Source organism: Dermacentor variabilis, chromosome 3 (genome assembly GCF_050947875.1).
Source record: "Dermacentor variabilis isolate Ectoservices chromosome 3, ASM5094787v1, whole genome shotgun sequence".
Taxonomy (NCBI): domain Eukaryota; kingdom Metazoa; phylum Arthropoda; class Arachnida; order Ixodida; family Ixodidae; genus Dermacentor; species Dermacentor variabilis.
The window spans coordinates 213,014,650-213,039,452 of NC_134570.1; positions in this window are offsets into that span (position 1 = coordinate 213,014,650).

The window sequence follows — 24,803 nt, forward strand, 5'->3', positions numbered from 1 at the left end:
GTCCAGCAGATCTCGGCGTCCCTCGAAAGGCAACGACCGAGCGAAACTGGAGGGAGGCTGCCACCCCAAAAGAGGGGCTGGCGCGGTCGATCAAAGGGAATAGTGAGGCCGCGGCCGAAGTAGAGGCGCCACACGCCGCGAAGACGTCATGGCCGCGTCACGGTAACGCCTCCCTAACAGGGGAAGGCTAATCGTTCTGCAGGCATTCACAACAAAGTTTCTTCACTCACTCACTTGCCGTTCAAGTCTACAACATAAATGTATCGCTAGTTTAGGTAATAGTACTATCGAGGTTATAGGCGACGACGTACAATCAGCATAAGTTACTTGCAATATTCACATACACACACAAAAATGGACTCGCCATTCCGGCCCTACGACAGTGGATGTCCAGCGAAGCTGCTAAAAACCACCACCACAACTGCTGAGGGGGTATACAATGCTTTAGTGCTTTATAACGCCCCCCCCCCTTCCCACACACTCAATTTCCACCAGATTTGATATCTGTTGGGTTCACAGTTATTCCAGGGCAATGGGATAAATTTTGTTTGCAAAACACATCCATAAAGCTCCGAATAGCTTACATGCGTAATACACTAAAATATCATAATTAGTTCTTTATCTTTGAAGTTTGCCTACACATTGGTGATAACGGGCCTTTTCTTATTGTCAAATATAAACAAAATGTATTGTTTCGTTCATGGAGGACATCGCTCAAACAAGGAAGGCAGGTGTTATGACGCATGAAAATAAGGAAAGAAAAAGAACGGCTCATTACTGTTTACGCTTTTGACCGGACCAGGAATGTAAAAATCTTGTCACACATTGCAGTTACAATGGCCCCCCTCCAATTTCCACAAAATATGAACCTGTTGTAGACTACAGCTATGTCGAGACACCGGGGAGCACAGTTGATAGCAGCCATATCACACGCTCTAATGCTTGAATAAGAAAATTTTTACAAAGGCTGTATTTGATCCAACCATTTCGCACAGGAAGTTTCCATTGGGCACCACCAATTTTTGCTAAATTTGGTCTTGGCGACTTTTATAGTGCTGCCACAGCAGCGGGCTCAATTCTTCCGCTCTCGTTAGACGCACTCAAACACGCTGGAGTGCTCGCATACGTAATTTATTACGAAAGCCATCTATTTTGAACTTTACCTCCACATCACTCATCAGTTTTTCCTTATAGTCACCAAACCTGACGAAGCTACCTTCATTAGTTCAGTGAGGACACCAGTCGAAACTAACGTATCACGCATGACAAAGTAAGAACAGAAAAATAAGGGTTCAGTGATTATTCGTAACGTGTCTCGATAACCCAGAAATATTAAAACTATGCGGCACATCCCACTTGAAATGCTGCCTATTCCTTCAAAGTATAAAGTATATTAAAGTCTCTTGGGACAATAACAGTAGCGTGATAATTTCGAACACTTGTTCACAATTTTTCGATGCTGTATTTGATCAACACGCATTTACCATCACACATAAACTTGGCGTATTGTTCCCCTTATGTTCGCACAATTTTATCTCAGTTGCTTTTGTAATTATGCAAGCGCAGCAGTCTAAGTCTTACAGCACTCGTAAAACATACTAATAAGGCTATGGACCACTTGCATACCTATTCTACTTGAAAATGCGCATTTAACCCACCCATTTGGAGCATTGCCTACACCTTATCCATACCATGTCCCCAATTTCCCCTAGAAATAAAGAAGATGCCTTGTTTAGCTCACCGAGAACACCGGAGAAACAAACTGCAAATCTCGCAACATCCCCTTCAGTCACGGCATAACATTTGCGAGCGCAGCTTATTTTTGCCATTACTGTGTAGTGGTTACAATGAATAGACAGTGAACATTAGGCTTTGAGTAAATTGCACAATCGGATTTCTTAAGGTACACCCATTCCACTTCTCAGTGAAATGTATCGCTTCAAACGACCGCTTTCACGAAGGCATTGCCCTCTTTGACGTGCCTTCAAAGAGGGTAGTGCCTTCGTGAAAGCGAAGTAGGGGGTTTCGGCAGCAATCGCAAAAGTTGTAATGCTGGGGCCCAATAACTAACCTTTGCAAGTAATTTGAGCGGGTGATTCAATATATTTATTGAAGAAATGTAGCACGACTCACTGAAGAATTAATGAATATTAGTTACTATGTATTTACGATAGGTCACTATAAATTTCAAAGGCCTTCTCCCACCTTGACTTGCCTTCTATATGAAGCCTCCGGCACCTTGGGATAAAATTGATAAAAAATAGCTCATCTTAGAAAATATTTGCTTCTCTATGCATCTCGTTTTTATTCGTATTTAGAATGTCTCATTATGAGCTATACGAATTTTTTCCAATATATCTTTTTTTCGCTGTACATTTTACTAACTCCTCCCTTCTGTTTTCTTTTTGAATAACGTAAACACTACCCCTTACTATTCAAGCAGAATTAAGTGGTCTTTTATTTTTTTACATGCTTACTAGAGAGTGACACCGTCGGGCGACATGGTGTCACCCGTCTCTGGACATCAAACAAAGTTTTGTGTCGCTCGAGGAATTTTGCAAATACAATCAGGGAAAACCTGGAAGACTCAGGGAATTTGGAAATGTCAACTTGGTAGACATCCTGCATTCACCGCGAACCATTGGTGTATTGCAAGAAAGGTAACCTTAAAAAGCCCACACACGGAACGTTTCTTTTGTAGCTTGCTACACCGCAATAGAGGGGTGGAAATAAGCATCCTGAAGTAAAGCATTCTAAGAGTGGAAAGGGCACATAGGTTTACACTGTGCTCATTATTTTCAATTGTGATATAATTTGCAAGTGCATCTGTGCTTCATTGACAATTTTTGTACATTACAAATTCATATTGCAGGGAAGCTTACTAAAGCACATTCGCCATTATGGAGCGCATTATTCACTTTAAATGCAGGAGCACAACGCGGATTCATGCCCATGTTTTGGCTGGACTGCACATGCTCTTTGAGAATTGATTCGTTGTTCATAAGTGCACTGCTACTTTACTCTAAACTGGAGGGCTGAAGTTGATATGGAAGTACAATTTTTATTGAGGGGACAAGATGCTGCCAAGATTGTTGCAGCACAGCTTTTTTTTTCTTCCATGCACCTTTACTATTAGAAGATTCCATTGCAGTGTTTCGAGCCTCTTTGAGCCAGGGCACAGTGTATATAAAAATCCGACACTGATTGGGAACATCACCTATGATTTCTGCAGTAAGCTGTGCACTGCAGAAGTTCATGCCTAGATAGAGTAAAACAATGTAGCACTACCAGACAAATTAAAAGAAGGGGATGGGCAGCAGCCATACTAAGTGTTAAGTGGGGCTTTATCCTTTCCCTTGAATTTTCTCTTTGTGTGCTTTTTATTATGGATCCTCCACAGTAACCACGCGAGAGCCGAACTTGAGCTTGGTTTCAGGTCTCATGGTTATTACAAACAGAACAGTGTGATAAACGAACAAGGGCTTGGAGGCATCCAGTCACCTTGCTTGTGAATGGAGCATAGTGTCGCTTCATGAGCACCGTGAGCCTCCAGACCAACCAGGAAGGGAGGTTTGTTGCAATTGCTTCTGAACTGTATTGCCACCAAACCAACAGTGCTCTCAATGACAAATTTTTAACAGTAGAATGCTTGCACCCAGCAAAGTCTTAAGAAGAAAGCATTCAGAATGTGCAAAGCGGGACTTTTGGAGCTGGCAGCATTGCTGAAGGGGCTTTGCCTGTATGCTCTCTTTATGGATGCACAAAGATGATCACGGCTTGTCGGGGGCGTCCGGTACATGAACAAAAAGCACCTCCACCAGATGTCACGTGGTGGTGACGTTGAAGAACACAGTCGCAATACTGTGAAGGACAAAACTAACTTTTATTGGTCGAACCTGTGCCCACAAAAACAGGCAACACTTATACCACAACGATAGCGGCGAACACGGTCGGCGACCGTCGAAAATATCATCAGCGGGTCCAGCGCATCGGCTTTTATACAGCAGTCATCGAATGTTCCAGACTAATCGTTGGGACCCGCGTGCTTTCCACAAAGTTCTACACCATTCGCGTCACGCGATGAAATCAGATAACAGAAGGTTCGGCGACAACAGACAGCGGATAGAAGCATCGATAACTTTCCAGAAACTTCGGATACATGCAGGCGCGTCCCGCGCTGTGCGATAAGGTTTTGTTAGGCGGCGAAACGTGCTCGCCCGATAAACATAAGCAGACGTTTCAATAACCCCCTCTTAAAAAGCATCGACCCGCTGCTGCAAACAAACGAAAGTAATAAAGAAAAGCACTCGTAGCAACGAAAACAACAAAATAAGGAACTTCGTCAGCGTCCGTAAAAGGGTTTAAGGCGCACCACGTGGACCACTTCGGATCGTGCGTGGCGCCGCTGTGAATGCGAAATGCCGTCTGGCACGACCTCATAGTCCAATGCGCCAATACGTCGGATGACCTTGTAGGGTCCGAAATAGCGTCGCAATAGTTTCTCACTCAGTCCTCGTCGGCGTATCGGGATCCATACCCAAACATGGTCGCCGGGCTGGTACTCGACAAAGCGTCGTCGGAGGTTGTAGTGTCGGCTGTCGGTACGCTGCTGGGTCTTGATCCGTAGGCGGGCGAGCTGTCTGGCTTCTTCGGCGCGCTGGAGCTTCGGCGCGCTGGAGCTGGGTAGCGACGTCAAGATTCTCCTCGTCAGTGACGTGCGGCAGCATAGCGTCGAGCCTCGTCGCCGGGTTCCTGCCGTAAACCAGCTTAAACGGCGTGATCTGTGTTGTTTCTTGCACCGCCGTGTTGTAAGCGAATGTTACGTACGGCAGGACGGCATCCCAGGTCTTGTGTTCTACGTCGACGTACAATGCTAGCATGTCGGCGAGGGTCTTGTTCAGGCGCTCCGTGAGACCATTCGTCTGCGGGTGGTAGGCAGTTGTCCTCCTGTGGCTTGTCTGGCTGTATTGCAGAATGGCTTGGGTGAGCTCCGCTGTAAAAGCCGTTCCTCTGTCGGTGATGAGGACTTCTGGGGCACCATGTCGCAGCAGGATGTGCCCGACGAAAAATTTCGCCACTTCGGCTGCGCTGCCTTTTGGTAGAGCTTTAGTTTCAGCGAAGCTGGTGAGGTAGTCCGTCGCCACGACGATCCACTTATTCCCGGATGTTGACGTCGCAAACGTCCCCAACAAATACATCCCAATTTGCTGGAATGTTCGAAGAGGAGGTTCGATCGGCTGTAGTAATCCTGCTGGCCTTGTCGGTGGAGTCTTGCGTCGCTGACAGTCTCGGCATGTCTTGACGTAACGGGCGACGGTGGCGGTCAGACGCGGCCAGTAATATCTTTCCTGTATCCTCGACAGCGCCCGGGAGAATCCGAGGTGCCCAGCGGTTGGATCATCGTGTAGGGCGTGCAGTACTTCTGGACGCAGCGCTGACGGTACAACAAGAAGGTAGCTGGCGCGGACTGGTGAGAAGTTCTTTTTTACGAGCAGCTTGTTTTGTAGCGTGAACGAAGACAACCCGCGCTTAAATGCCCTAGGGACAACGTCGGTGTTCCCTTCAAAGTACTCGACGAGGCCTTTTAGCTCCGGGTCTGCTCGCTGCTGTTTAGTGAAGTCTTCCGCGCTTATTATTCCAAGGAAGGCGTCGTCGTCCTCGTCGTCTTGCGGCGGGGGATCGATGGGGGCGCGTGATAAGCAGTCGGCGTCAGAGTGCTTTCTTCCGGACTTGTACATTACGGTGACGTCACATTCTTGCAGTCTGAGGCTCCACCACGCCAGCCGTCCTGAAGGGTCCTTTAAGATAGCTAGCCAACACAACGCGTGATGATCGTTGACGTCTTTGAATAGTCCGCCATAGAGGTATGGGCGGAATTTTGCTTTAGCCCAAATGATGCCCAGGCATTCCTTTTCAGCCGTAGAATAATTGCCATCCGCTTTTGACAGCGACCGGCTAGCATAAGATATCACCCGTTCAAGTACGTCTTTCCTCTGGACTAGGACGGCACCGAGGCCTAGGCTACTGGCGTCAGTGTGGATTTCAGTATCGGCGTCCTCGTCGAAGTGTGCAAGTACCGGCGGCGACTGCATGCGTCGTTTCAGTTCTTGAAATGAGTCGGCCTGCGGCGTTTCCCACTTGAACTCGACATCACATTTCGTTAGTTGTGTTAGCGGCTCCGCGATGCGTGAAAAATCCTTGACAAAGCGCCTATAGTAGGCACACATGCCAAGGAATCTGCGCACTGCCTTCTTGTCGATTGGCTGCGGGAACTTTGCGATGGCAGCTGTCTTCTGCGGGTCGAGGCGTACTCCAGATTTGCTGATGACGTGGCCTAGGAACAGAAGCTCATCGTAAGCGAAGCGACACTTTTCCGGCTTCAGAGTGAGCCCTGATGACTTGATGGCCTCTAATACTGTCGCAAGCCGCTTAAGGTGATCGTCGAAATTTCCCGCGAAGACGACGACGTCATACAAGTAACCAAGACAGGCCTGCCACTTCAATCCTGCTAAAACCGTGTCCATCACGCGCTGGAACGTTGCAGGCGCCGAGCACAGTCCAAATGGCATAACCTTGAACTCATAGAGCCCGCCTGGCGTGATGAAGACGGTCTTTTCGCGATCCCTTTCGTCGACTTCTATTTGCCAGTAGTCAGACTTGAGGTCCATCGATGAGAAGTATTTAGCATTGCAGAGCCGATCCAATGCGTCGTCTATCCGTGGGAGGGCGTACACGTCTTTCTTCGGTGATTTTGTTCAGTCGACGATAATCGACGCAGAAACGCAGGGTTCCGTCCTTTTTCTTCACTAAAACAACTGGAGAGCCCACGGGCTTTTCGACGGCTGGATGATGTCGTCGCGCAACATTTCGTCGACTTGGTGTCTTATAGTTTCCCGTTCTCGCGTCGAAACTCGGTAAGGGCTCTGGCGGAGTGGTCGATCGCACTCTTCGGTTATTATGCGATGCTTTGCGACTGGTGTTTGTCTAATCCTCGACGACGTCGAAAAGCACTCTTTGTATCGTCGAAGCAGACTCCTGAGCTGTTGCTGCTTAATCACGGGGAGACTTGGATTTATGTCGAAGTCTGGCTCGGGAACTACGGTCGTCGGGGTAGATGCAACAGAATCCGAGGGGACAAACGCATCGCTGGTTTCCTGAATTTCCTCGATGTATGCGATCGTCGTGCCCTTGCTGATGAGCTTGAACTCCCGGCTGAAGTTTGTCAGCAATACTTTCGTGTTTCCTCCGTGCAGTCGAGCGATTCCTCTTGCGAAGCAAATTTCACGGTCGAGCAGCAGACGTTGGTCGCCTGCGATGACGCCTTCCACGTCAGCGTCTGTTTCGGTGCCGACCGAATTAACAATGCTGGAGCGAGGCGGGATGCTCACTTGATCTTCGAGCACACTGAAGGCGTGGTGATTGCGAGGGCTCTCCGGCGGCATCGCTTGATCTTCCGACAGCGTTATTGACTTCGACTCCAGGTCGATGATTGCGCCGTGTTGGTTCAGGAAGTTCATGCCGAGAATGACGTCTCGTGAACACTGTTGCAGGATAATGAAGGTGGCAGGGTAAGTCCGGTCATGAATGGTAATTCTTGCCGTGCAGATTCCACTCGGCGTGATGAGGTGTCCTTCAGCGGTCCGAATTACCGGGCCTTCCCATGCAGTCTTAACTTTCTTCAACTGGGCGGCGATGGGTCCACTCATGACGGAGTAATCGGCTCCTGTGTCTACTAAGGCGGTGACTGCGTGGCCGTCGAGAAGCACGTCGAGGTCGGTGGTTCTTTGTCTTGCGTTACAGTTAGGCCTGGCGTCGGATCACGGCTGCGTCGCGTTGACCTGTGGTTGGTACGTGGCGTCGTCAGGTGGTCTTTCGTCAGCGTGTTCTTTCTTGCCAGACTTCGTCGGGACGGCGGTGTGTCGTCGTTGTCGGCGGTGTGTCGTCGAGGTAGTCTTTTCGGCGTCTTCGTCGGCGGCGGCGGTGGATCTTCGTCAGTTCGACGAACAGCAACCGCACCTCCCTCGGTTGCCGCTTTTAGTTTTCCGGATATGGGCTGACGGACCGGCCCCTGGCTGGGCCAGTGTATGGTCGGCGTTGCGGCGACAGGTAGCGGCCTGGTGACGGCGAACGGGATGGTCGTCGAGGGCTCCACTGAGTAGCGGCGAGGTAGTCGGCGATGTCACGAGGGCGTTCACCTTCTCTCGGGCGCTGTGCGTTGACGGCGAAGCCTCGCAATCCCAGGTCGCGGTATGGGCTTGAATCACGGCTTGTCGGGGGCGGCCGGTACATGAACAAAAAGCACCTCCACCAGATGTCACGTGGTGGTGACGTTGAAGAACACAGTAGCAATACTGTGAAGGACAAAACTAACTTTTATTGGGCGAACCTGTGCCCACAAAAACAGGCTACACTTATAGCACAACGATAGCGGCGAACATGGTCGGCGATCGTCGGAAATCTCATCAGCGGGTCCAGCGCGTCGGCTTTTGTACAGCAGTCATCAAATGTTCCAGCCTAATCGTTGGGACCCGCGTGCCTTCCACAAAGTTCTACACCATTCGCGTCACGCGATGAAATCAGATAACACAAGGTTCGGCGACAACAGACAGCGGATAGAAGCATCGATAAATTTCCAGAAACTTCGGATACATGCAGGCGCGTCCCTCGCTGTACGATAAGATTTGTTAGGCGGCGAAACGTGGTCGCCCGATAAATATAAGTACACGTGTCAATATTATAGTTCGTTATAATAGCAGTCTTACGCTTGTTGATTACCTTCGAAACTTCTGCCTATTCTATTGTAGCTGTAAGGTTAGAGGCTGTCATACATTGGCGTTTCTTGATCAGACCTTCTGTCTCCTGCGATAGCTAACTGATATCCTGTCTAACGGAGTTACCGCCGACTTCTATTGCACACTCCTTAATGATGCCCGTAAGATTGTCGTTCATTGCTTCAACACTAACGTCCTCTTCCTGAGTTAAAGCCGAATACCTGTTCTGTAGCTTGATCCGGATTTCCTCTATTTTCCCTCTTACTGCTAATTCATTGATCGGCTTCTTATGTACCAATTTCTTCCGCTCTCTCCTCAAATTTAGGCTAATTCGAGTTCTTACCATCCTATGGTCACTGTAGCGTACCTTGCCGAGCACGTCCACATTCTTGTATGATGCCAGGGTTACCGCAGAGTTGAATGTTTATTTCAATTCTAGTGTCGTCATTCGGGTTCCTCCACGTCCACTTTCGGCTATCCCACTTCCGGAAGAAGGTATTTATTATCCGCATATTATTCTGTTCTTCAACGTCTACTAATAACTCTCCCCTGCTATTCCTAGTGCCTATCCCATATTCCCCCACTGACTTGTCTCCAGCCTGCTTCATGCCTACTTTGGCATTGAAGTCGCCCGTCAGTATAGTGTGTTTTGTTTTGACTTTACCCATCGCCGATTCCACGTCTTCACAGAAGCTTTCGATTTCTTGGTCATCATGACTGGATGTAGGGGCGTAGACCTGTTTTGGTCGTATTAACAATGAACTATCGCTTTTTAGCGACTTTCTGATAGATTACTTGTCGCGGACAATAGAAGAGAACTGGTTACTACTTAAAAACGCACTCAATAATCTCATAGGTAAATGCATCCCGGCCATTTACGTAAAATCCGATAACACTGCTTTCTGGTTTTCGCTGAACCTTCGTCGCCTAAATAACAAGAAAAAAAGATTATTCAGGCAAGCTGACAGAAATAGATAATCTGAATCCTGGCGTCCGTACAACGCATGTGACAAAGAATACCAAAGTTTACTCAAAGCCACGCACAGACAATTCTATAAACCGGACCTGTCATCGATGTTAACAACTAACTCTCGGCGCTTTTGGCGTGTCATTAATCCCAAGCATAATCCTGACATCGTCGTTACTGATCATGACGGCGCAGCGATAACTGACACTGATTGTTCCCAACTACTGAACGAAACATTTTCATCGGTATTCATGCGCGAATGTTTAGAACCGTTAGCCACCATGACTGGCACTGATTCGTTTATGCCGGAAATAATAATTACCGATTCTGGAATTTATTCCCTCCTTACTAATCTTAAGATTTCATCTCCCGCTGATAGCACTGACTTAAATAAAGCAATTCTAAAAAATATTGCCCCTAGCATATTCCCAATACTGTCCGCCTTATTTTCACAGTCACTATCAACAGGCGTTATACCTCAAGATTGGAAGGTGGCTAATGTAGTGCCATTCTTCAAGTCTGGGGATCATTCTTCACCGCTTAGCTATCGACCAATTTCTTTAACAAGTAACATTTGTAAATTAGTCGAACATATTATACATTCCCAGGTCATTAACTACCTTGAAGAACATAACCTCATAAACAGCACGGTTTTAGGCTGTTCATGTGACACTCAGCTCGCTGGCTTTATTCACGACATACATTCATCAATAGACACCAGAATTCAAGTAGATGCCGTATTCCTAGATTATTCAAAAGCATTCGACCGTGTCCCTCATCGTGGACTTATTCACAAACTTACACAGCTGAGCATTGACTCTACTGCTGTCACATGGATAAAAGACTTTCTTTCTAACAGGGTGCAGTTTACATCGGTTAACAATCACAACTCATCTCTAGTCCCCGTAACATCTGGTGCACCACAGGGAAGTGTGCTTGGGCCCCTACTTTTTCTAATTTATGTTAATGATCTACCAGACGGTATCAAATCCAATATCAGACTATTTGCTGATGATTGCGTTATATATCGTGATATTCACTCTAACTGTGATCATGACATTCTTCAATCTGACCTAAACGCAATGAACGTATGGTGTCCAACTTCGCTAATGCCTCTAAATCTTACTAAAACCAGATTCATGTCTTTTACTAATCAGGCGCCCCGAACATAAAAAATCTTACATCTTAAACGACAGCCTTGTTGAACAAGTTTCCAGCTACAAATATCTTGGCTTACACCTAACGCCTAACTTGACGTGGAATAATCACATTAACCATATCCTCGCTTCTGCAAACCGTTCGCTTGGTTTCCTTAAACATAACTTCAAACATGCCCCCGTACACTTACGCAAATTGGCATACGCAACACTAATACGCCGTAAAATAGAGTACGCGTCAGCCATATGGCATCCCCATCAGGCATACCTAATAACGGACTTAGAAGCCCTGCAGAACCGTGCTGTACGCTTCATCTTTTCAGATTATCCACGAGAAACCAGTGTAACAGCATTACAGAATCGCGCCGAGCTTGAAGCCTTGTCACTTCGCCGTAATGTATCTCGTTTAACACTATTCCATAAGCTCTACTATCACGTATCTCTTCATAACGAGTTCATGTGTGAACCCTCAGCCATTTTTCCGTGTCGGGATCATTCTTTCAAAGTCAAATGCATAATGTGTCATTCCCTCGCATTTGGTCAGTCATTTATACCTCGTACCGCGAAAGAGTGGAATATCTGCCATCGCACATTGTCACCGAAACAAATGCCTGGAAATTTACAGACGCTCTACGCAGTACCATGCATACCTAATATATCACGTCTCACTCTCTGATTTGTGAACATATTTTTTTTAATGCGCCGATAACCAAAGCCCCCACGACAGTGTCATAGTTTGTACAAATCATATAGAGTTGCTGTACTGATAACTATCATTATTTCTTATTTTATTTTTTTGTGTTTGTACGTTGATGCACAGCAATTAATTTTGTCCCAGTTTTGTTTTTCCATTGTATTTACAATTACGCACTGTTCACCTCACCGACGTAACGTTTATCCTATGTAATACCCTCCCTAGAGGGCCTTTAGGCTTATTGTGAAATAAATAAGAGTTGCAGAAGACCTGTCACCCTCTCGGTAATGCTATATAATTCCTGTATGTTACAAGCTATATTCTTATTAATCAGGAATCCGACTCTGGTTCTCTTCTCTCCGCTAAACGCCGGTAGCACAGGACGTGCCCGCTTTTTAGCACTGTGTACGCTTCATTTGTCCTCCTAACTTCACTGAGCCCTATTATATCCCATTTGCTGCCCTCTAATTCCTGCAATAGCACCGCTAGACTCGACTTACTAGATAACGTTCTAGCGTTAAGCGTTGCCAGGTTCAAATTCCCATGGCGGCCGGTCCGGATCCAGGGATTCTTAGCACCCTCTGCTGCGTCACAGGTCTGACCGCCGACGTGGTCAGTTGTTTCGCAGCTGCTGGGGACTGAGTGCCAGGGTTTGATTGTTGTATTCATATAGGAGGTTGTGGCCAAGTATTGCACCAGGGTGGCCAATCCTATCTGGTGAGAGAGGGCGTTACCGGTTCTGGTCACCGGGATCAGGCCGCACTCCTGGCCTGTTTATGCAATTTTACCAACACGCGCATTCTTTCATCCGGTGGAAAATTGCGCCGCACCGGTATTCGAACAACGGTCCTCTTGCACGCGAGGCGGATGTTCTACCTCTACGCCACCGCTGCATTGGACAGTGGCATTGGACAGTGGGCGAAGACGAGCTTCTGCTAAACACCCAGCACTGTTGCCATGTAACGACTTTTGAAACACTCCCTCTCAAAGAGGAAATCATCTTTGTGCATCCATAAATAGGGCAGACAAGCAAAGCCCCTTCAGCAATGCTGTCAGCTTCAAAAGGCCCACTTCGCACATCCTGAATGCTTCCTTCTTAGACTTTGCTGGGTACAAGCATTCTACTGTTCAAAATTTGTCATTGAGAGCACTGTTGGTTTGGTGGCAATACAGTTCAGAAGCAATTGCAACAAACCTCCCTTCCTGGTTGGTCTGGAGGCTCACGGTGCTCATGAAGCGACACTATGCTCCATTCACAAGCAAGGTGACTGGATGCCTCCAAGCCCTTGTTCGTTTATCACACTGTTCTGTTTGTAATAACCATGAGACCTGAAACCAAGCTCAAGTTCGGCTCTCGCGTGGTTACTGTGGAGGATCCATAATAAAAAGCACACAAAGAGAAAATTCAAGGGAAAGGATAAAGCCCCACTTAACACTTAGTATGGCTGCTGCCCATCCCCTTCTTTTAATTTGTCTGGTAGTGCTACATTTTTTTACTCTATCTAGGCATGAACTTCTCCAGTGCACAGCTTACTGCAGAAATCATAGGTGATGTTCCCAATCAGTGTACGATTTTTATATGCACTATGTGCTGGATCAAAGAGGCTCGAAACACTGAAATGGAAGCTTCTAGTAGAAAAGGTGCCTGGAAGGAAGAAGCTTTCCTGCAACCATCTTGGCAACATCTTGTCCCCTGAATAAAAATTGTGCTTCCATATCAACTTAAGCCCTCCAGTTTAGGGTAAAGTAGCAGTGCACCTATGAACAACGAATCAATTCTGGAAGAGCATGTGCAGTCCAGCCAAAACATGGGCGTGAATGCGCATTGTGCTCCTGCATTAAAGAAGAATAATGCGTTCCATAATAGCGAATGTGCTTTAGTAAGCTTCCCTGCAATATGAATTTGTAAGGCACAAATAATTGTCAATGAAGCACAGATGCACTTGCAAATTATATGACAATTGAAAATAATGAGCACAGTGTAAGCCTATTTGCCCTTTCCACTCTTAGAATGCTTTACTGCAGGATGCTTATTTCCACCTCGGCATTGCGGTGTAGCAAGCTAGAAAAGAAACCTTCCGTAAGTGGGCTTTTAAGATAACCTTTCTCGCAATACACCAATGTTTCGTGGTGAAGCGTAAGCAAAGTACTACGGCGAAGCATACTAAATGTGGAAAGGGGCCATTGTCACTGGACATAATAAGAGTTCTTTATACACTCGTGCACCCGCCGTCTCTCAGATCGCTTAAGTGGACATATTGTGCTGGGTGATAGCGGCCCCCTCTCACTTTTAGTATGCTTCACCGCGTAACTATAATGTACTGCGGCGAAGAAGCAGTGCATTTGGTTTGAGTGAATAAACAAATGGTTTTTACAACAGTACAGATATAAACTCACACCGTGCACCAGTCTACCACACGGAAGGGCGTCGTAACAAAATGCAGCTGATTCACACGGGTTGTGCATCCCACTTATCATTCGTAAAAGGTACTATGGGTAATACAATATTTTAGACACACAGAAATATGTTTATATGTTTGCGTTCATACTCCTTGCGTAATAAGACTGCCAGAACTTCACAATAGAAAGTAATTTACAACACACCAACGCAAAGAACACAGACATATACCTCGTTTTCAACTCAGTCGTCATGCAAATGACATATAGCACGGAAAAATGTGCACATATGATGTGTGTTAGCACCTTCTGTTTACTGCCGTAAAATTGCTAGAACACATCATCTGTAAACACATGACCAATTTTGTCGATGAGAATCACGTTATTGATAACCGACAGCATGGGTTCCGTCGTGGTCTTTCCACTATTGCGCAACTGATTGCAACTGTCCACGACCTGGCAGCAGCATTATAATGGCAAAGTCAAGTCGATATCATTTTTCTTGATTTTGAGAAGGCGTTCGACCGCGTATCACATCACAAATTATTGCTAAAATTAAAACCCATATTAAAACACGATTGCCTTCTCTCGTGGATTGAAGCCTATCTTTCACACAGACGTCAAAGTGTAGTTGTCGACGGTGTCCTTTCTGATGCGGTCCCAGTGGATTCCGGTATTCCGCAGGGCTCTGTCCTAGGTCCCCTTTTATTCTAGTGTTCATTAACGACATTGCTGAAAACATACATTTTAAACTGCAACTGTTCGCAGATGACTGCATAATTCATCAAGAAAATTTTAGTCCTGGCGATCAACTTCATTTAAGCGATTCTCTATCTACAACAAAAAATTGGTGCTCGACGTGGCAAATGACTGTCAATTCGAAAAAGACCGTAGCAATTAATGACTGTCACATGTAAAAATAATCCCTTAAGTTTTACATATCGCATAGCAAACAAACCCCTCTTAGTTGTAAATACCTTTAAATACTTAGGAATTCACATAACCTCTGACCTTCGATGGAATGCGCATATCTCGTATATCGAAAAAAAAGCCCTAAGACAACTGCATTACTTGAGGAGAACACTAGCACAATCTAATCAAGAAATATAAAGCTTCTAGCCTATAAAACCTATGTACGACTGCTATTAGAATATGCTGCCGCAGTATGTGATCCCTGGACCGAAAGTAACAAAGTGAAACTAGAAAATGTCCAACGCAAGGCTGTCAGGTTTATATTTAATTGTTACAGCTTCAATATAAGCCCAACAGCCCTGTTGCACAGCGCAGGACTTGAACAGTTGGACATCCGACGTCACCGCGAACGACTAAAACTATTTTACTTATATTATCACAATAAAATAAAACTAGGGGAAGCAATTTTATTTGAGCCCCTTACCCACCGCCCTACGCGTTCCTATCATTCTAAAAAAGTCGTCGCATTTTTGTGTAAAACAAATGTTTTTAAATACTCTTTTTTTCCTCGCGCCATTGTTTAATGCAATGATCTGCTTGAAACGTGGTCTGTTCCGAAACGGTGAACTTGTTTTTACAAGCCCTGAGTGAACAATAGGACACACATGTAATTTGTTTTGAGTCAAGTGTTTTGTTTTTTTGATTCTACTGTGTTTTGGACTCTGGTCGAGTCTCGTTGTTTGTTTCTTTTGTTGCAATGTACGTTTTCTCTGTTCCTATTATTTCTGTACCCCACTCCTGCCTAAGGCTTGTAATACAGGCCAGCAGTATTTGCTTAATAAATAAAAAAATAAAAATAAACTTCATACTAGGCAAGGAGCACACTACGATCCCGCGACAGCCGCTAATGAGACCGAAACGGGGGCACATGCCTGTGAACGCGCAAATGGAGCCCCTAAGCCACTCTGCTCCTCCACCACCCCCGCTGCACGGCTTCACCACTCGTTTCAAGCACAGCACACCAAACACACATTCAGCGCTGAATAGTGCGCGGTCGACGCAGTCGCATTTACATGACTTGTAGCGAGCAGCACATCCCCCGATGTCCATTAATCAAAGTCGGACACGGCGATGCCACGTAGCGGTTCGCAGAACTTCGCTGCCGAGGCGCTAGCCCGCTAGGCCCCTTCGACATTTCAATTGTCACCTCGGCCGAGTTCTCAAGGAAGCACGGGTCACACAACGCAGATTCTGTACTGCCGAAGCCGCACTGCCGCACCGCCACTACTTACGGCTTTCTGCCAAGTAACACAGAACGTACAACCAACACACAAGCAACGCAAGCACAATCGCATAAACAACGTTGAACAACGCGCGGTCCGGGTGGGCCAGTGAACGATCACGCCGAGGACGAACACGCCAACGGCGTGCGTCTAAATGTGGTACAAAAATCCCTCACGTTACCGTTTAGGGACTTTTGAGAAGGACCGTTTAGGGACTTCTGAGAAGGCGCGATGGTGGCGCCAGTGATGCCGTGGCGCGCGTTGAATATCCGGCCCACGCCGACCGCTGGTCGTATGTCTCTGCAATGGGTTCAGTATTTGTAGGCTAAAAGTCGTGTAGTAGTAGTGGTGTGGCATGTCGGCTTTTAGTCTCGGTGAACTCTGGTTGTGTGAGATCCGTATTTCTGAAAAATTCAACGGTGCTGACGATCGAAATATTCAAGTGGCGTAGCGCCTGGGCAATGCAATTTGCGAACCAGCGCTGTGCAGTAACGTCGCTGTGTTCGCCCCTTTTTGGCAGCGTCATCACATCGCACATGCACCTTTTCTTGACGGGCGTCGTAGGCGGAGGTATTGTACGTGTTCTTTGCCACGACTTACGTAAGTAATGTAATGCTTAAGGTGGTGTTTGCTCACAACTGTTCACGCGTCCTTGAAATGGGGCAGCCAGCGCATGTTTTAAATCGTCTTCAGCGCTAGGGCGCTATCCGTGACTTCATGTGATTTACTTTTATCGTGGGCTTTACGACAGTTATCGCGTAGTGCTGTGAACATAACGGAGCTTTAGTGACATCACATGGTCTGCCAGAATTCCACGAACTAAAATGCTGAGTAGATGCTTAATATTATTGGTACTAAGGGCGCGATGAACACAGTGATGTGGAGCTTAATACTGCGCCCTGGGATGTTCAGCTGCATCTCTGCCCGTTTTCGCGCTCTTAGTTTTAGCAATGGGACGCAGGGTCCTATGTGGGACGAATGAATGTGTATATACGTCTGCAATAACGTCACCGCAACACATTTGCTTAATGCGATGAAGCAAACAGTGACGGGATGTATGGCAGACCTAGTTCCAGCTTTGATGTCCCCGTTACCCTGAAAATACTGCCCCGCCCAATTTACTATAATCTCAGGTGCTCTCGAACTCTGAATTTGTCGGTATTTTTATTTTAACATGCTGAATGGTCCCACCGCAATACATATATATAGTCAGGTGAAGCTTATTAAAGTTGCCAAATGCTTTGACAGTGTCAGACCTAACAGTTTTAGAATGACATGGCCAATACAACAGCCCACACTTTCACTTTAACAAGTTTATTAGGACTGACAAACTAATCTTACAGCACAGGAAAACAACGTAAACACCTCAAGAGTTGCTTAGCAACCAATACTGGAAAGTACAAGTCTAGTGGCCAAGGGTGTGGTGAAGCGCATTAAACACTCAACTGACACACCTTAAGTGCTTAAAAATTTCTAGCATATTGATGCAGGTTGATTAGACTTACTGCGATATTGGTTGCTTTACAATGAAAATAATAGTACTGTATAAGAGGACGCAAGCGACTCGTGGGCTGCTTGGTTATGCAAACCACATGGGTGCCAGAAATACCCAAACAAGGTGCTTGTTTACGCATGCTGCTTGCGTCCACTAATCTAAAGCTCTCTAATGTCAGCAGTATAAAGAGAGGCTGTAAAAATAGGGCTTTGAATTTCACAACTCCAATTTTGTTTCTTCTGTACTCATACAACCTAAACACTACGCTATCGTGACAGCATCTGCCTAGCTTATTGCCACATTTTGCGACAAAAGCAGTGATGAGTAAGTCAGAGTTGCCTGTCCTAATATTACTCCAAGAATTCTTTAAACAGTTCATTTTTAAGCACGAAGCATATCATGCCCAACTAGAAAATTAACCAAGCAATAAGCTACTAGAAGTGGCTAAAAATCAGCAGTCTTCTGAAGTCAGCTTGGTTTGCAGCTGCTGAAATTGGCTATTATTGAACTAGGGCAAGGAAGGAACAGCTTGAATAAACATATGTCTCATCAGAAAGTTGTGGTGGTGTGCTGCAGGCTAAGGCAGTGAAAGGAAGCCGTTTTGACATTGGTCTACCTCTGTCCCAAAACCAGACACCGCAGCCAAGGCGACTTCACTTGGCTTTCACATCTTCAAATTCGCTTTCCCAAGCACATAATACTCAGTCGAGGTGAGCTCAATGCTTATCACCCATATTGGGGATGCAAAGACGTACGGCCAAGAGGATGCCACCTTGACGAAGCAGACACCACAGACCTCGAATTAACAAATGGCACCAACTATCCCAACTGCCATACCCTCCATTCAAACCAGGAGGGCAGTACACTTACCTAACATGGGCAACTGGGGCCTTCATCCAGAGTGTCAGTGCGACTCTACCCCAAGAGGCAGCGACCATTATCCGATATAATACTTGATGTAGGGGTGAAAATGTGCCACATTCGCAAAATCAGGGTTTCAGGCTGGGACCATTTCCGTGATGCACTTAAGCCTGCACAATGTAAAGGTGTTGAAGAATCGCTAGCAACACGCATCCTTTACACACTGCAAAGAGCGACATGCGAACTAGAGCTTACTGGGGCAACATCCAGCCCTGACAAGCACCTTCTGCAACTTTGGGGGGAGCAAGCCAAGCTGAATACTGCATACTTAAATTGTGGCTGCACGCGGCAAGCCCTGATCAATGTTCTGCACAAGACTGAGCAGGCAAGATGTCATGCTAAGAAACTTGCCAGAGACTAGTGGACAAACCACTGCGCGTCATTTGAACGTATAGGCCTCAGTAAGCTGTAACACATTCTCGGCTATAACAGGATAAACCAAATATTGTAGTACTATTGAAAAGCTGCTCAATGTTCAGTGCACATAGGAGAAATTTGAGGAAGAAGCTGCAGCTGCTTTCCCCGACCACCTCACAGTGACTGACCGTCATCTGAGTTGTACGCACCTTAATGACCACTTACCAAGGAAGGAATGGAAAGCCTCTATATACGATGGCAGAACCTGTTGTTGCTCTCGAGCATGTCGACACTTAAAGTGCACGTGGCAAAGATGGAGTCATTTTGCAGATGTTGAGGAACCTTGCCGAAACGAGGAAGCAAGCATTATTGCTTGTGATCAATGAAATCTGGAATATTGGAATTACGCACAGAGTGGAAACACTTGGTCATGATGCCACTACCGAAAACAGGCAAAAAACCTGACACCACAGCCAACCTTTGATCAGTCTCACTCACACTGACAGTGTGCAAATTGACTGAAGGAATGTGCCTCGCGAGGATGAACCACCATCTGGGAAAGACTATTTCCACCTATGCCAGATTGGTTTCTGGGCTAAGGTTGACATGCGCGACAATAGCCTCTTTCTGCATCCAAGCATCACCAATACCAGCCGCTTCGGAGGAAAGATATATGGGTTCTCAGTCACAGTCGAACCAAGCAGGATGTTGAGCACAGTCTGCAACGAGGAGGTACTGGTGGCCTTTCGTGAAGCCTGCCCAGGCATTAGGGTTGCCAGTGTTGCCAAAGCCTCTTATGCAACCAAATGTTTGAAATATTAAGTTACAGTAAACAGCCAAAGACTTTTACCAACTGCACAGGTGAAAATGCAGGTAAAACCCGGACCAGCACACTTGGTTGCAGGAGTGATTCGCTGATGAGGTAAGAAGGTGACTTTACAGTTGGTGATAAGGTATACTGAATGCAAGTATGTGCAGTATGTACATGTACTGTTTGGCCGAAACAGATGAATTTTCTCCAAAGCAATATCAAAAGCTCAATTTTTTTCAGAGTGCCAATCATGTGCTTTAGGCAAGTGTGGACAGGGTTATATAAAGCGGCATAGGCAAAATGATACAACTAGGTACAGCTGTTCAGCGTAATATGTTTTCTGGGCTAAATTCTTGCTCCTTGAACTCATTCGAGATCCTTAACTGTAGCACCAAAGTAGTGGACCACTACCAGAACAAAGGCATGTAGTAGGCCCAACTGAGTTATTGTGCTTATGCTAGTCTTCTTTTTGACAGCAATAGCTACTATGGCCTAACTCCCCTGGTTGTTCTGACGTCTACTGGTGTTGTTACTGGAATTCCCAAATTTCTTGCTAGAATATTGCAGATAAAGTTCTCATTGTGCTGTGTGGATTCAAATGTATGATCAACAGATTGGCAGTCCACAATGCTACATTTCAGCCGCTCTGCTGAAGGTACAGTCGTGGTGAATACTGATCCTGGAAAGTGCAATCCAGCCAACAAGTGCCATGATTGGCTAACACCTGTTCAATGTCAGCGTACTGGATATAGAGCTGGCGTCCACGTTTTCAAGTTCTTACTCATCATTTTCCCACTTATGAAGGCAGTCCTATGTTAAATTTTCTTCTTACGTGTAATGACAGTGATCGGGTGCACCTGCTTCATTAAACTTCTTCTAGTGTTTGGCTATTTAGATTTACTGGATGGGGCTGGCTGATGGGGCACAGTGCGAGACCTAGCATTGGGTAGCTCAAATATAGATTTGAGAAAACCAAACGAATTCAACAGTAAGAAGCTAAACGGTTGTTTTGGTGGAGACCAGTGACCAAGTCTGGATAAGAAAGAGGAGGAAGAAATGTCGAGCCTTTCTGCGCAGATGGGGAAGAAGACCGTGAAGACGGCCGACCACATCTTCCACCGCTAATTTCTAACCAATTAGAGTAAATAAAGTTTTTCCTCCTCCTCCACTTTAGCACTGGGAAGCACAACTTCCACAAAGAAATATGACTCGTACTTATTTTACTTCTTTAAAGGAGATTACTGACTTGCACTGGCAAGTGTTCACTTCAATAAACACCGCATGAAGCAAGCTTCCTGCGCATATTTCACCATATATTGCGCCACTGTTTCGCAGTATGAGCGAAACTGCATTTTTCTTTATGCCACAACTTGCCCAATTTTGTGTTTTGCAATAGGATGTTAGCAGTGCTATTAAGGCACATAAATATTCGTGAATAGTAGTAGAGAAAAAAATAAAAGTAAGAAAACAGTGGCTTTTTCTGCATCGACTATGCATACACCTGATGCTCTCATGGCCAATTTTCCCCTATCTGCTAAACCATCTAAACAAGAAAAGGTCATACACAATTATTGTGCAAAGTCAGACAACTAAATCAGAGGTACCCTTGGTAAGCATGGTTTATTTATTTCGTGGCATCTTTTGTGGCCCTGTTATTGGGCTTTCTCTCGTTCCTTTTCAGGTATGCGGATTCATTAAGAAATGACGAGACATTTTGACAATTTTAATGTTTCAAAGACTTAGCGAAACCTTTTTGGGTTTTTTCTTGCTTTCAGACTCTGCACATTGCCTTTTAGGGCATGTTTTCAGTGCTTTTTTTATGGGGAGGGCATGTTAACATCTTTTACACCATGTCAAGTATGTGGTGCCATAGTGTGTTCTTAGATGGAGTATTGCCCTTTCATTCTGTACAATATAATGTCGTTTTTTGTGTCATAGGCCGTTTTACATTTCAGTATGATTGTAGCAATTTTACTAAGTGTTGCCTCTGTCACCCAAGCATGCAAGTTTGCCACCTGCTTCTGGTGACATGTGACACATGTGACTTTTGTTCAATAAAAGGAAGTCTGTCTGTTATCCTGTGCACTGGTTGTATTTGTCTTTTTGAATTACAATTTGTTGCCGATATTAGTTCTTTTGTTGCATCTCAGATTAGGAATGGTTATCATAATTGACATCATTTAGCCATATTGCACACAATGTGGATATGTGCTTGCAATATAGGGCCACCATAAGTATAATAAATAGAAATTATAACTGAAGAATAGTGCCTTTGCATGGTGGTGCAGCCATTAATTGTACCTATAAGGTGGCAGCGCTGCAAGTAGCACTGCTCGTGCAGAATATAGTTCAACTCTACTAATTTCAAACATCATTGTTTTTACCTGCATTTGTATAGCTCCAGTTCCTGTGAACAACACACATCTGGTGGACGAATGGCTTGCATCTGTAGTTGGGCCCAATGAATAGCCAAATTTCTGCCCATTTTCATGTTATTGGCATATTAGTAAAGGCAGTCGTTCTTATAGTAGCCTGTTTCCCCAGTGTAGAAGTCGCTGCGGGTGTCAGGATCTTGTACACATCTTCAGCTTTGCAGAAGACACAGCATCTGACGCAGTTTGTCACAGGCCATGTCTTCGGGGCAAGTTGAGTTTACTCTCTTGCAAAGGGAGAACCAAGCTTGTTGGATATGAAGTAAACCCCCTGTACACTCAATGGCCTTCTTCATTTTGTGTGACATATGTGGTTATAGCGACCCTTGCTTTATGCACTTCTTGTACGGGAGCAGTATGGCTTTTGCAACACTCAGGATAGCTTTGAGCAAGCTGGACAAAAATAGCACTGAAAAACCAGCAGATGTTAATTGTCGCACTTATAATGCGAAGCTTCATACAGTTTGATGAGGGCGTAAATAAATGAGGGCGTTCCTCAAGGCCTTGTAGCACATGCCATGAATTTGGAGAGACATGCTGTATAGCCCTTTCCTGATCGCATGCTGTAGGTTCAAAAGGTGTGACCATGGTTTAAGGGGAGCGCAAGGTCAAGAAAACAGATATCTATGAGCAGCACCCTGGTAAAGGAAACGCTGGGAAAACTAGTGAGAAGCCTGTTGAACATCTGGTTGACCCAGTTTCTGGCTTCATCAGGCAAAGTGTAAAAAAGAGAAGGAAGTCATCAACTCATCAGAAGGTTTTTACATATAGACACACTGCCAAGGTTCTCATGCAGGTCACTGTCATAACACGCCAACAAGTCTTAGTTCGCAGGCTATGCGCGACCAACTACATATGCCTTCTGTTCAGACAAAGAACTGTTCATTGTAACTGACGAAGATGTAGTGGACAAAAAAACAGCAGCTCCATTAATCTGGTTTCATTGGTATCAATAGTGTTATGTAAGTGTGCATTGCCATACTCCCCAATGCCTTCTTGGGTGGCATCAGCAACGACCAGCTTGAGGCAAGGGGTAATAGACGTCTTTACAAGATAAAAATGCATGCATGCATGGAGAGCCCTTTGCGTTCAAAAAGTAGACACTTCCACAGGGGCACTGGAGAAGGAACAGATTATTGACAGTGGACAAAGACAAGCTTCTCTGCTGCTATACACCAAGCATTGTTGCCATGTAACGACCTTTGAAACAGTCCCCCTCAAAGAGGAAACCGTCTTTTGTGTGTCCATAAAGAGGGCAGACAGGCAAAGCCCCTTCAGCAACGATGCCAGCTTCAAAAAGCCCACTTCGCACATCCTGAATGCTTCCTTCTTTGATTTTGCTGGGTGCAAGCATTCTACTGTCCAAAAGTTGTCATTGAGAGCACTGTTGGTTTGATGGCAATAGAGTTCAGAAGTGATTACAACAATCCTCTCTTCCTGGTTGGTCTGGAGGCTCACGGTGCTCATGAAGCGACACCATGAGAAAAGCAAGGTGACTGGATGCCTCTAAGCTCTTGTCCGTTTATCACACTGTTCTGTTAGTACCAACCATGAGATCTGAAAACAACAAGCCCAACTTCGGCACTCGCGTGGTTACTGTGGAGGATCCATAATAAAAAGCACAATAACTCAAGGGAAAGGATAAGACACCATTTAACACTTAGTATTGCTGCAGCCCAACCCTTCTTTTATTTTGTCGGGACATGCTACATTTTTTCCATATATAGGCATGAACTTCTCCTATGCAGAGCTTACTGCAGAGAGCATAGGTGATGTTCCCGATCGGTGTCCGATTTTACCGCGACAGCGTTAAGGAGCTCGTGTCACAGAAAAGCCGGTGTCGTCGGCGTAGGCGTCAGCGGCGTTGACCGTGAGCGATAAATCCCAGAAGGCACTTCATAATTGAAAAAAAAAACATCTTACAAGATGGGCTGATGGGAATCGAACCAGGGTCTCCGGAGTGTGAGACGGAGACGCTACCACTCAGCCACGAGTTTTTTTTTATTTACCGGCTTGGCAAAAGAAAATACAATGTGAGTATTACATGGCCATAGAAGACAACTAGTCAATGCCGGATCAGTGTGGTGAGATAAGAACGATGTAGGCTAGTCACTTTGTCCAAAGCACTTAGCCAATCAGGAGGATTACTCTGTGCACAGAAAAATTCGCGTATATATAACACACTTTCAATGAAGTATTCATGTGCTGGGGTCTGAACAATGCGCTCATGCCTAATATCCATACGCGTTCGCCACACACTGTGCATGCACAGAAGCATTAACACATCGAGAGGCGATTTTGTCCCATTTTGAAGGAACGAACTCGTGGCTGAGTCGACAGGAACCAGAGGGAGTGCCTGTCGACTCAGCCACGGGTTCGTTCCTTCAAAATGGGACAATATCGCCTCTAGTGAATGCGGTGTTGCCTTAGAAACGTGCCGTGGAAAGTTATACAGCGGTGTATATCGGTAATTATGACCATGCAACTTACAGAAGTCGCAGTTTCACGGGTAGCGAAGTACGTTTCCGCTACATTTCTTCTGCGCTCTGCGCACACGCAGAGCCATCTTGCGGCACACAAAAGACCCCCTCCTCGCAATGTACGGC